Source organism: Symphalangus syndactylus, chromosome 15, assembly GCF_028878055.3.
Source record: "Symphalangus syndactylus isolate Jambi chromosome 15, NHGRI_mSymSyn1-v2.1_pri, whole genome shotgun sequence".
Taxonomy (NCBI): Eukaryota; Metazoa; Chordata; class Mammalia; order Primates; family Hylobatidae; genus Symphalangus; species Symphalangus syndactylus.
The window spans coordinates 2060309-2075390 of NC_072437.2; positions in this window are offsets into that span (position 1 = coordinate 2060309).

The window sequence follows — 15082 nt, forward strand, 5'->3', positions numbered from 1 at the left end:
GTAGAAACTGCAATTGGACATTCTGAGCGCTAAGAGGCCTATATTGGGAAAAATAATATCTTCAAATAAAAACTACACAGAAGCATTGTGTGAAACTTATTTCTGATATGTTCATTAAGCTAACAGAGTTAAACCATACTTTTGATTGCGCAGTTCTGAACACTCTTTCTGTAGAAAATGCAAGTGGACATTCGGAGCGCTAAGAGGGTAATAGTGGAAAAAGGAATATATTCAAATATAAACTACACAGTAGCATTCTGTGAAAATCCTTTCTGTTCTGTGCATTCAACTAACAGAGTTGAACCTTACTTTTGATTGAGCCGTTCTGAAACACTCTTTCTGTAGAAACTGCAATTGGACATGCTAAGCGCTAAGAGGCCTACATTGGGAAAAAGAATATCTTCAAATAAAAACTACACAGATGCATTCTGTGAAACTTATTTCTGATCTGTAAATTCAGTTAACAGAGACAAAACATATTTTTGATTGAGCAGTTATGAAACACTCTTTTTGTAGAAAATGCAAGTGGAGATTCGGAGCGCTAAGAGGGTAATAGTGGAAAAAGGAATGTCTTCAAATATAAACTACACAGAATCATTCGGTGAAACTTCTTTCTGATCTGTGCATTCAGCTAACAGAGTTAAACCATACTTTTGATTGAGCAGATCTGAACACTCTTTCTGTAGAAAATGCAACTGGACATTTGGAGCGCTAAGAGAGTAGTAGTGGAAATGTAATATATTCAAATATAAACTACACAGAAGCATTCTGTGAAACTTCTTTCTGCTCTAAGCATTCACCTAACAGAGTTAAACCATGCTTTTGATTGAGCAGTTTTGAAACACTCTGTCTGTAGAAAATGCAACTGGACATTCGTAGCGCTAAGTGGGTAATAGTGGAAAAAAGAATATGTTCAAATATAAACTACACAGAAGCATTGTATGAAACTTCTTACTGTTCTGTGCATTCAACTAACAGAGTTGAACCTTACTTTTGATTGAGCCGTTCTAAAACACTCTTTCTGTAGAAACTGCAATTGGACATTCTGAGCGCTAAGAGGCCTATACTGGGAAAAAGAATGTCTACAAATAAAAACTACACAGAAGAATTGTGTGAAACTTCTTTCTGTTCTGTTGGTTCAACTAAAAGAATTGAACCTTAGTTTTGATTGAGCCGTTCTGAAACACTCTTTCTGTAGAAAATGCAAGTGGAGATTCGGAGCGCTAAGAGGGTAATAGTGGAAAAAGGAATGTCTCCAAATATAAACTACACAGAATCATTCTGTGAAACTTCTTTCTGATCTGTGCATTCAGCTAACAGAGTTAAACCATACTTTTGATTGAGCAGATCTGAACACTCTTTCTGTAGAAAATGCAACTGGACATTTGGAGCGCTAAGAGAGTAGTAGTAGAAAAAGGAATATATTCAAATATAAACTACACAGAAGCATTCTGTGAAACTTCTTTCTGATCTGAGCATTCAGCTAACAGAGTTAAACCATACTTTTGATTGAGCAGTTTTGAAACACTCTGTCTGTAGAAAATGCAACTGGACATTCGTAGCGCTAAGTGGGTAATAGTGGAAAAAAGAATATGTTCAAATATAAACTACACAGAAGCATTGTATGAAACTTCTTTCTGTTCTGTGCATTCAACTAACAGAGTTGAACCTTACTTTTGATTGAGCCTTTCTGAAACACTCTTTCTGTAGAAACTGCAATTGGACATTCTGAGCGCTAAGAGGCCTCTATTGGGAACAATAATATCTTCAAATAAAAACTACACAGAAGAATTGTGTGAAACTTATTTCTGATATGTTCATTAAGCTAACAGAGTTAAACCATACTTTTGATTGCGCAGTTCTGAACACTCTTTCTGTAGAAAATGCAAGTGTACATTCGGAGCGCTAAGAGGGTAATAGTGGAAAAAGGAATATATTCAAATATAAACTACACAGTAGCATTCTGTGAAAATTCTTTCTGTTCTGTGCATTCAACTAACAGAGTTGAACCTTACTTTTGATTGAGCCGTTCTGAAACACTCTTTCTGTAGAAACTGCAATTGGACATGCTAAGCGCTAAGAGGCCTATATTGGGAAAAAGAATATCTTCAAATAAAAACTACACAGATGCATTCTGTGAAACTTATTTCTGATCTGTAAATTCAGTTAACAGAGATAAAACATATTTTTGATTGAGCAGTTATGAAACACTCTTTTTGTAGAAAATGCAAGTGGAGATTCGGAGCGCTAAGAGGGTAATAGTGGAAAAAGGAATGTCTTCAAATATAAACTACACAGAATCATTCGGTGAAACTTCTTTCTGATCTGTGCATTCAGCTAACAGAGTTAAACCATACTTTTGATTGAGCAGATCTGAACACTCTTTCTGTGGAAAATGCAACTGGACATTTGGAGCGCTAAGAGCGTAGTAGTGGAAAAAGTAATATATTCAAATATAAACTACACAGAAGCATTCTGTGAAACTTCTTTCTGATCTGAGCATTCAGCTAACAGAGTTAAACCATACTTTTGATTGAGCAGTTTTGAAACACTCTATCTGTAGAATATGCAACTGGACATTCGTAGCGCTAAGTGGGTAATAGTGGAAAAAAGAATATGTTCAAATATAAACTACACAGAAGCATTGTATGAAACTTCTTTCCGTTCTGTGCATTCAACTAACAGAGTTGAACCTTACTTTTGATTGAGCCGTTCTGAAACACTCTTTCTGTATAAACTGCAATTGGACATTCTGAGCGCTAAGAGGCCTATACTGGGAAAAAGAATGTCTACAAATAAAAACTACACAGAAGAATTGTGTGAAACTTCTTTCTGTTCTGTTTGTTCAACTAAAAGAGTTGAACCTTAGTTTTGATTGAGCCGTTCTGAAACACTCTTTCTGTAGAAAATACAAGTGGAGATTCGGAGCGCTAAGAGGGTAATAGTGGAAAAAGGAATGTCTCCAAATATAAACTACACAGAATCATTCTGTGAAACTTCTTTCTGATCTGTGCATTCAGCTAACAGAATTAAACCATACTTTTGATTGAGCAGATCTGAACACTCTTTCTGTAGAAAATGCAACTGGACATTTGGAGCGCTAAGAGAGTAGTAGTGGAAAAAGGAATATATTCAAATATAAACTACACAGAAGCATTCTGTGAAACTTCTTTCTGATCTGAGCATTCAGCTAACAGAGTTAAACCATACTTTTGATTGAGCAGTTTTGAAACACTCTGTCTGTAGAAAATGCAACTGGACATTCGTAGCGCTAAGTGGGTAATAGTGGAAAAAAGAATATGTTCAAATATAAACTACACAGAAGCATTGTATGAAACTTCTTTCTGTTCTGTGCATTCAACTAACAGAGTTGAACCTTACTTTTGATTGAGCCTTTCTGAAACACTCTTTCTGTAGAAACTGCAATTGGACATTCTGAGCGCTAAGAGGCCTATATTGGGAAAAATAATATCTTCAAATAAAAACTACACAGAAGCATTGTGTGAAACTTATTTCTGATATGTTCATTAAGCTAACAGAGTTAAACCATACTTTTGATTGCGCAGTTCTGAACACTCTTTCTGTAGAAAATGCAAGTGGACATTCGGAGCGCTAAGAGGGTAATAGTGGAAAAAGGAATATATTCAAATATAAACTACACAGTAGCATTCTGTGAAAATTCTTTCTGTTCTGTGCATTCAACTAACAGAGTTGAAACTTACTTTTGATTGAGCCGTTCTGAAACACTCTTTCTGTAGAACCTGCAATTGGACATGCTAAGCGCTAAGAGGCCTACATTGGGAAAAAGAATATCTTCAAATAAAAACTACGCAGATGCATTCTGTGAAACTTATTTCTGATCTGTAAATTCAGTTAACAGAGATAAAACATATTTTTGATTGAGCAGTTATGAAACACTCTTTTTGTAGAAAATGCAAGTGGAGATTCGGAGCGCTAAGAGGGTAATAGTGGAAAAAGGAATGTCTTCAAATATAAACTACACAGAATCATTCGGTGAAACTTCTTTCTGATCTGTGCATTCAGCTAACAGAGTTAAACCATACTTTTGATTGAGCAGATCTGAACACTCTTTCTGTAGAAAATGCAACTGGACATTTGGAGCGCTAAGAGAGTAGTAGTGGAAATGTAATATATTCAAATATAAACTACACAGAAGCATTCTGTGAAACTTCTTTCTGATCTAAGCATTCACCTAACAGAGTTAAACCATGCTTTTGATTGAGCAGTTTTGAAACACTCTGTCTGTAGAAAATGCAACTGGACATTCATAGCGCTAAGTGGGTAATAGTGGAAAAAAGAATATGTTCAAATATAAACTACACAGAAGCATTGTATGAAACTTCTTTCTGTTCTGTGCATTCAACTAACAGAGTTGAACCTTACTTTTGATTGAGCCGTTCTAAAACACTCTTTCTGTAGAAACTGCAATTGGACATTCTGAGCGCTAAGAGGCCTATACTGGGAAAAAGAATGTCTACAAATAAAAACTACACAGAAGAACTGTGTGAAACTTCTTTCTGTTCTGTTTGTTCAACTAAAAGAATTGAACCTTAGTTTTGATTGAGCCGTTCTGAAACACTCTTTCTGTAGAAAATGCAAGTGGAGATTCGGAGCGCTAAGAGGGTAATAGTGGAAAAAGGAATGTCTCCAAATATAAACTACACAGAATCATTCTGTGAAACTTCTTTCTGATCTGTGCATTCAGCTAACAGAGTTAAACCATACTTTTGATTGAGCAGATCTGAACACTCTTTCTGTAGAAAATGCAACTGGACATTTGGAGCGCTAAGAGAGTAGTAGTGGAAAAAGGAATATATTCAAATATAAACTACACAGTAGCATTCTGTGAAACTTCTTTCTGATCTGAGCATTCAGCTAACAGAGTTAAACCATACTTTTGATTGAGCCGTTTTGAAACACTCTGTCTGTAGAAAATGCAACTGGACATTCGTAGCGCTAAGTGGGTAATAGTGGAAAAAAGAATATGTTCAAATATAAACTACACAGAAGTATTGTATGAAACTTCTTTCTGTTCTGTGCATTCAACTAACAGAGTTGAACCTTACTTTTATTGAGCCTTTCTGAAACACTCTTTCGGTAGAAACTGCAATTGGACATTCTGAGCGCTAAGAGGCCTATATTGGGAAAAATAATATCTTCAAATAAAAACTACACAGAAGCATTGTGTGAAACTTATTTCTGATCTGTAAATTCAGTTAACAGAGATAAAACATATTTTTGATTGAGCAGTTATGAAACACTCTTTCTGTAGAAAATGCAAGTGCAGATTCGGAGCGCTAAGAGTGTAATAGTGGAAAAAGGAATGTCTCCAAATATAAACTACACAGAATCATTCTGTGAAACTTCTTTCTGATCTGTACATTCAGCTAACAGAGTTAAACCATACTTTTGATTGAGCAGATCTGAACACTCTTTCTGTAGAAAATGCAACTGGACATTTGGAGCCCTAAGAGAGTAGTAGTGGAAAAAGGAATATATTCAAATATAAACTACACAGAAGCATTCTGTGAAACTTCTTTCTGATCTGAGCATTCAGCTAACAGATTTAATCCGTACTTTTGATTGAGCAGTTTTGAAACACTCTGTCTGTAGAAAATGCAACTGGACATTCGTAGCGCTAAGTGGGTAATAGTGGAAAAAAAATATGTTCAAATATAAACTACACAGAAGCATTGTATGAAACTTCTTTCTGTTCTGTGCATTCAACTAACAGAGTTGAACCTTACTTTTGATTGAGCCTTTCTGAAACACTCTTTCTGTAGAAACTGCAATTGGACATTCTGAGCGCTAAGAGGCCTATATTGGGAAAAATAATATCTTCAAATAAAAACTACACAGAAGCATTGTGTGAAACTTATTTCTGATATGTTCATTAAGCTAACAGAGTTAAACCATACTTTTGATTGCTCAGTTCTGAACACTCTTTCTGTAGAAAATGCAAGTGGACATTCGGAGCGCTAAGAGGGTAATAGTGGAAAAAGGAATATATTCAAATATAAACTACACAGTAGCATTCTGTGAAAATTCTTTCTGTTCTGTGCATTCAACTAACAGAGTTGAACCTTACTTTTGATTGAGCTGTTCTGAAACACTCTTTATGTAGAAACTGCAATTGGACATGCTAAGCGCTAAGAGTCCTACATTGAGAAAAAGAATATCTTCAAATAAAAACTACACAGATGCATTCTGTGAAACTTATTTCTGATCTGTAAATTCAGTTAACAGAGATAAAACATATTTTTGATTGAGCAGTTATGAAACACTCTTTTTGTAGAAAATGCAAGTGGAGATTCGGAGCGCTAAGAGGGTAATAGTGGAAAAAGGAATGTCTTCAAATATAAACTACACAGAATCATTCGGTGAAACTTCTTTCTGATCTGTGCATTCAGCTAACAGAATTAAACCATACTTTTGATTGAGCAGATCTGAACACTCTTTCTGTAGAAAATGCAACTGGACATTTGGAGCGCTAAGAGCGTAGTAGTGGAAAAAGGAATATATTCAAATATAAACTACACAGAAGCATTCTGTGAAACTTCTTTCTGATCTGAGCATTCAGCTAACAGAGTTAAACCAAACTTTTGATTGAGCAGTTTTGAAACACTCTGTCTGTAGAAAATGCAACTGGACATTCGTAGCGCTAAGTGGGTAATAGTGGAAAAAAGAATATGTTCAAATATAAACTACACAGTAGCATTGTATGAAACTTCTTTCTGTTCTGTGCATTCAACTAACAGAGTTGAACCTTACTTTTGATTGAGCCGTTCTGAAACACTCTTTCTGTAGAAACTGCAATTGGACATTCTGAGCGCTAAGAGGCCTATATTGGGAAAAAGAATGTCTACAAATAAAAACTACACAGAAGAATTGTGTGAAACTTCTTTCTGTTCTGTTTGTTCAACAAAAAGAGTTGAACCTTAGTTTTGATTGAGCCGTTCTGAAACACTCTTTCTGTAGAAAATGCAAGTGGAGATTCGGAGCGCTAAGAGGGTAATAGTGGAAAAAGGAATGTCTCCAAATATAAACTACACAGAATCATTCTGTGAAACTTCTTTCTGATCTGTGCATTCAGCTAACAGAGTTAAACCATACTTTTGATTGAGCAGATCTGAAGACTCTTTCTGTAGAAAATGCAACTGGACATTTGGAGCGCTAAGACAGTAGTAGTGGAAAAAGGAATATATTCAAATATAAACTACACAGAAGCATTCTGTGAAACTTCTTTCTGTTCTGAGCATTCAGCTAACAGAGTTAAACCATACTTTTGATTGAGCAGTTTTGAAACACTCTGTCTGTAGAAAATGCAACTGGACATTGGTAGCGCTAAGTGGGTAATACTGGAAAAAAGAATATGTTCAAATATAAACTACACAGAAGCATTGTATGAAACTTCTTTCTGTTCTGTGCATTCAACTAACAGAGTTGAACCTTACTTTTGATTGAGCCTTTCTGAAACACTCTTTCTGTAGAAACTGCAATTGGACATTCTGAGCGCTAAGAGGCCTATATTGGGAAAAATAATATCTTCAAATAAAAACTACACAGAAGCGTTGTGTGCAACTTATTTCTGATATGTTCATTAAGCTAACAGAGTTAAACCATATTTTTGATTGCGCAGTTCTGAACACTCTTTCTGTAGAAAATGCAAGTGGACATTCGGAGCGCTAAGAGGGTAATAGTGGAAAAAGGAATATATTCAAATATAAACTACACAGTAGCATTCTGTGAAAATTCTTTCTGTTCTGTGCATTCAACTAACAGAGTTGAACCTTACTTTTGATTGAGCCGTTCTGAAACACTCTTTCTGTAGAAACTGCAATTGGACATGCTAAGCGCTAAGAGGCCTACATTGGGAAAAAGAATATCTTCAAATAAAAACTACACAGATGCATTCTTTGAAACTTATTTCTGATCTGTAAATTCAGTTAACAGAGATAAAACATATTTTTGATTGAGCAGTTATGAAACACTCTTTTTGTAGAAAATGCAAGTGGAGATTCGGAGCGCTAAGAGGGTAATAGTGGAAAAAGGAATGTCTTCAAATATATACTACACAGAATCTTTCGGTGAAACATATTTCTGATCTGTGCATTCAGCTAACAGAGTTAAAGCATACTTTTGATTGAGCAGATCTGAACACTCTTTCTGTAGAAAATGCAACTGGACATTTGGAGCGCTAAGAGCATAGTAGTGGAAAAAGGAATATATTCAAATATAAACTACACAGAAGCATTCTGTGAAACTTCTTTCTGATCTGAGCATTCAGCTAACAGAGTTAAACCATACTTTTGATTGAGCAGTTTTGAAATACTCTGTCTGTAGAAAATGCAACTGGACATTCGTAGCGCTAAGTGGGTAATAGTGGAAAAAAGAATATGATCAAATATAAACTACACAGAAGCATTGTATGAAAATTCTTTCTGTTCTGTGCATTCAACTAACAGAGTTGAACCTTACTTTTGATTGAGCCGTTCTGAAACACTCTTTCTGTAGAAACTGCAATTGGACATCCTAATCGCTAAGAGGCCTACATTGGGAAAAAGAATATCTTCAAATAAAAACTACACAGATGCATTCTGTGAAACTTATTTCTGATCTGTAAATTCAGTTAACAGAGATAAAACATATTTTTGATTGAGCAGTTATGAAACACTCTTTTTGTAGAAAATGCAAGTGGAGATTCGGAGCGCAAAGTGGGTAATAGTGGAAAAAGGAATGTCTTCAAATATAAACTACACAGAATCATTCGGTGAAACTTTTTTCTGATCTGTGCATTCAGCTAACAGAGTTAAACCATACTTTTGATTGAGCAGATCTGAACACTCTTTCTGTAGAAAATGCAACTGGACATTTGGAGCGCTAAGAGCGTAGAAGTGGAAAAAGGAATATATTCAAATATAAACTACACAGAAGCATTCTGTGAAACTTCTTTCTGATCTGAGCACTCAGCTAACAGAGTAAAACCATACTTTTGATTGAGCAGTTTTGAAACACTCTGTCTGTAGAAAATGCAACTGGACATTCGTAGCGCTAAGTGGGTAATAGTGGAAAAAAGAATATGTTCAAATAGAAACTACACAGAAGCATTGTATGAAACTTCTTTCTGTTCTGTGCATTCAACTAACAGAGTTGAACCTTACTTTTGATTGAGCCGTTCTGAAACACTCTTTCTGTAGAAACTGCAATTGGACATTCTGAGCGCTAAGAGGCCTATATTGGGAAAAAGAAGGTCTACAAATAAAAACTACACAGAAGAATTGTGTGAAACTTCTTTCTGTTCTGTTTGTTCAACTAAAAGAGTTGAACTTTAGTTTTGATTGAGCCGTTCTGAAACACTCTTTCTGTAGAAAATGCAAGTGGAGATTCGGAGCACTAAGAGGGTAATAGTGGAAAAAGGAATGTCTCCAAATATAAACTACACAGAATCATTCTGTGAAACTTCTTTCTGATCTGTGCATTCAGCTAACAGAGTTAAACCATACTTTTGATTGAGCAGATCTGAACACTCTTTCTGTAGAAAATGCAACTGGACATTTGGAGCGCTAAGAGAGTAGTAGTGGAAAAAGGAATATATTCAAATATAAACTACACTGAAGCATTCTGTGAAACTTCTTTCTGATCTGAGCATTCAGCTAACAGAGTTAAACCATACATTTGATTGAGCAGTTTTGAAACACTCTGTCTGTAGAAAATGCAACTGGACATTCGTAGCGCTAAGTGGGTAATAGTGGAAAATAGAATATGTTCAAATATAAACTACACAGAAGCATTGTATGAAACTTCTTTATGTTCTGTGCATTCAACTAACAGAGTTGAACCTTACTTTTGATTGAGCCTTTTTGAAACACTCTTTCTGTAGAAACTGCAATTGGACATTCTGAGCGCTAAGAGGCCTCTATGGGGAAAAATAATATCTTCAAATAAAAACTACACAGAAGCATTGTGTGAAACTTATTTCTGATATGTTCATTAAGCTAACAGAGTTAAACCATACTTTTGATTGCGCAGTTCTGAACACTCTTTCTGTAGAAAATGCAAGTGGACATTTGGAGCGCTAAGAGGGTAATAGTGGAAAAAGGAATATATTCAAATATAAACTACACAGTAGCATTCTGTGAAAATTCTTTCTGTTCTGTGCATTCAACTAACAGAGTTGAACCTTACTTTTGATTGAGCCATTCTGAAACACTCTTTCTGTAGAAACTGCAATTGGACATGCTAAGCGCTAAGAGGTCTACATTGGGAAAAAGAATATCTTCAAATAAAAACTACACAGATGCATTCTGTGAAACTTATTTCTGATCTGTAAATTCAGTTAACAGAGATAAAACATATTTTTGATTGAGCAGTTATGAAACACTCTTTTTGTAGAAAATGCAAGTGGAGATTCGGAGCGCTAAGTGGGTAATAGTGGAAAAAGGAATGTCTTCAAATATAAACTACACAGAATCATTCGTTGAAACTTCTTTCTGATCTGTGCATTCAGCTAACAGAGTTAAACCATACTTTTGATTGAGCAGATCTGAACACTCTTTCTGTAGAAAATGCAACTGGACATTTGGAGCGCTAAGAGCGTAGTAGTGGAAAAAGGAATATATTCAAATATAAACTACACAGAAGCATTCTGTGAAACTTCTTTCTGATCTGAGCATTCAGCTAACACATTTAAACCATACTTTTGATTGAGCAGTTTTGAAACACTCTGTCTGTAGAAAATGCAACTGGACATTCGTAGCGATAAGTGGGTAATAGTGGAAAAAAGAATATGTTCAAATATAAACTACACAGAAGCATTGTATGAAACTTCTTTCTGTTCTGTGCATTCAACTAACAGAGTTGAACCTTACTTTTGATTGAGCCTTTCTGAAACACTCTTTCTGTAGAAACTGCAATTGGACATTCTGAGCGCTAAGAGGCCTATATTGGGAAAAACAATATCTTCAAATAAAAACTACACAGAAGCATTGTGTGAAAATTATTTCTGATATGTTCATTAAGCTAACAGAGTTAAACCATACTTTTGATTGCGCAGTTCTGAACACTCTTTCTGTAGAAAATGCAAGTGGACATTCGGAGCGCTAAGAGGGTAATAGTGGAAAAAGGAATATATTCAAATATAAACTACACAGTAGCATTGTATGAAACTTCTTTCTGTTCTGTGCATTCAACTAACAGAGTTGAACCTTACTTTTGATTGAGCCGTTCTGAAACACTCTTTATGTAGAAACTGCAATTGGACATGCTAAGCGCTAAGAGGCCTACATTGGGAAAAAGAATATCTTCAAATAAAAACTACACAGATGCATTCTGTGAAACTTATTTCTGATCTGTAAATTCAGTTAACAGAGATAAAACATATTTTTGATTGAGCAGTTATGAAACACTCTTTTTGTAGAAAATGCAAGTGTAGATTCGGAGCGCTAAGTGGGTAATAGTGGAAAAAGGAATGTCTTCAAATATAAACTACACAGAATCATTTGGTGAAACTTCTTTATGATCTGTGCATTCAGCTAACAGAGTTAAACCATACTTTTGATTGAGCAGATCTGAACACTCTTTCTGTAGAAAATGCAACTGGACATTTGGAGCGCTAAGAGCGTAGTAGTGGAAAAAGGAATATATTCAAATATAAACTACACAGAAGCATTCTGTGAAACTTCTTTCTGATCTGAGCATTCAGCTAACAGAGTTAAAGCATACTTTTGATTGAGCAGTTTTGAAACACTCTGTCTGTAGAAAATGCAACTGGACATTCGTAGCGCTAAGTGGGTAATAGTGGAAAAAAGAATATGTTCAAATATAAACTACACAGAAGCATTGTATGAAACTTCTTTCTGTTCTGTGCATTCAACTAACACAGTTGAACCTTACTTTTGATTGAGCCGTTCTGAAACACTCTTTCTGTAGAAACTGCAATTGGACATTCTGAGCGCTAAGAGGCCTATATTGGGAAAAAGAATGTCTACAAATAAAAACTATACAGAAGAATTGTGTGAAACTTCTTTCTGTTCTGCTTGTTCAACTAAAAGAGTTGAACCTTAGTTTTGATTGAGCCGTTCTGAAACACACTTTCTGTAGAAAATGCAGGTGGAGATTCGGAGCGCTAAGAGGGTAATAGTCTAAAAAGGAATGTCTCCAAATATAAACTACACAGAATCATTCTGTGAAACTTCTTTCTGATCTGTGCATTCAGCTAACAGAGTTAAACCATACTTTTGATTGAGCCGATCTGAGCTCTCTTTCTGTAGAAAATGCAACTGGACATTTGGAGCGCTAAGAGAGTAGTAGTGGAAAAAGGAATATATTCAAATATAAACTACACAGAAGCATTCTGTGAAACTTCTTTCTGATCTGAGCATTCAGCTAACAGAGTTAAACCATACTTTTGATTGAGCAGTTTTGAAACACTCTGTCTGTAGAAAATGTAACTGGACATTCGTAGCGCTAAGTGGGTAATAGTGGAAAATAGAATATGTTCAAATATAAACTACACAGAAGCATTGTATGAAACTTCTTTCTGTTCTGTGCATTCAACTAACAGAGTTGAACCTTACTTTTGATTGAGCCTTTCTGAAACACTCTTTCTGTAGAAACTGCAATTGGACATTCTGAGCGCTAAGATGCCTATATTGGGAAAAATAATATCTTCAAATAAAAACTACACAGAAGCATTGTGTGAAACTTATTTCTGATATGTTCTTTAAGCTAACAGAGTTAAACCATACTTTTGATTGCGCAGTTCTGAACACACTTTCTGTAGAAAATGCAAGTGGACATTCGCAGCGCTAAGAGGGTAATAGTGGAAAAAGGAATATATTCAAATATAAACTACACAGTAGCATTCTGTGAAAATTCTTTCTGGTCTGTGCATTCAACTAACAGAGTTGAACCTTACTTTTGATTGAGCCGTTCTGAAACACTCTTTCTGTAGAAACTGCAATTGGACATGCTAAGCGCTAAGAGGCCTACATTGGGAAAAAGAATATCTTCAAATAAAAACTACACAGATGCATTCTGTGAAACTTATTTCTGATCTGTAAATTCAGTTAACAGAGATAAAACATATTTTTGATTGAGCAGTTATGAAACACTCTTTTTGTAGAAAATGCAAGTGGAGATTCGGAGCGCTAAGGGGGTAATAGTGGAAAAAAGAATATGTTCAAATATAAACTACACAGAAGGATTGTATGAAACTTCTTTCTGTTCTGTGCAATCCACTAACAGAGTTGAACCTTACTTTTGATTGAGCCGTTCTGAAACACCCTTTCTGTAGAAACTGCAATTGGACATTCTGAGCGCTAAGAGGCCTATATTGGGAAAAAAATGTCTACAAATAAAAACTACACAGAAGAATTGTGTGAAACTTCTTTCTGTTCTCTTTGTTCAACTAAAAGAGTTGAACCTTAGTTTTGATTGAGCCGTTCTGAAACACTCTTTCTGTAGAAAATGCAAGTGGAGATTGGGAGCGCTAAGAGGGTAATAGTGGAAAAAGGAATGTCTCCAAATATAAACTACACAGAATCATTCGGTGAAACTTCTTTCTGATCTGTGCATTCAGCTAACAGAGTTAAACCATACTTTTGATTGAGCAGATCTGAACACTCTTTCTGTAGAAAATGCAACTGGACATTGGGAGCGCTAAGAGCGTAGTAGTGGAAAAAGGAATATATTCAAATATAAACTACAAAGAAGCATTCTGTGAAACTTCTTTCTGATCTGATCATTCAGCTAACAGAGTTAAACCATACTTTTGATTGAGCAGTTTTGAAACACTCTGTCTGTAGAAAATGCAACTGGACATTCGTAGCGCTAAGTGGGTAATAGTGGAAAAAAGAATATGTTCAAATATAAACTACACAGAAGCATTGTATGAAACTTCTTTCTGTTCTGTGCATTCAACTAACAGAGTTGAACCTTACTTTTGATTGAGCCTTTCTGAAACACTCTTTCTGTAGAAACTGCAATTGGACATTCTGAGCGCTAAGATGCCTATATTGGGAAAAATAATATCTTCAAATAAAAACTACACAGCAGCATTGTGTGAAACTTATTTCTGATATGTTCATTAAGCTAACAGAGTTAAACCATACTTTTGATTGCGCAGTTCTGAACACACTTTCTGTAGAAAATGCAAGTGGACATTCGGAGCGCTAAGAGGGTAATAGTGGAAAAAGCAATATATTCAAATATAAACTACACAGTAGCATTCTGTGAAAATTCTTTCTGTTCTGTGCATTCAATTAACAGAGTTGAACCTTACTTTTGATTGAGCCGTTCTGAAACACTCTTTCTGTAGAAACTGCAATTGGACATGCTAAGCGCTAAGAGGCCTACATTGGGAAAAAGAATATCTTCAAATAAAAACTACACAGATGCATTCTGTGAAACTTATTTCTGATCTGTAAATTCAGTTAACAGAGATAAAACATATTTTTGATTGAGCAGTTATGAAACACTCTTTTTGTAGAAAATGCAAGTGGTGATTCGGAGCGCTAAGAGGGTAATAGTGGAAAAAGGAATGTCTTCAAATATAAACTACACAGAATCATTCAGTGAAACTTCTTTCCGATCTGTGCATTCAGCTAACAGAATTAAACCATACTTTTGATTGAGCAGATCTGAACACCCTTTCTGTAGAAAATGCAACTGGACATTTGGAGCGCTAAGAGCGTAGTAGTGAAAAAGGATTATATTCAAATATAAACTACACAGAAGCATTCTGTGAAACTTCTTTCTGATCTGAGCATTCAGCTAACAGAGTTAAACCATACTTTTGATTGAGCAGATTTGAAACACTCTGTCTGTAGAAAATGCAACTGGAGATTCGTAGCGCTAAGTGGGTAATCGTGGAAAAAGAATATGTTCAAATATAAACTACACAGAAGGATTGTATGAAACTTCTTTCTGTTCTGTGCAATCCACTAACAGAGTTGAACCTTACTTTTGATTGAGCCGTTCTGAAACACCCTTTCTGTAGAAACTGCAATTGGACATTCTGAGCGCTAAGAGGCCTATATTGGGAAAAAGAATGTCTACAAAT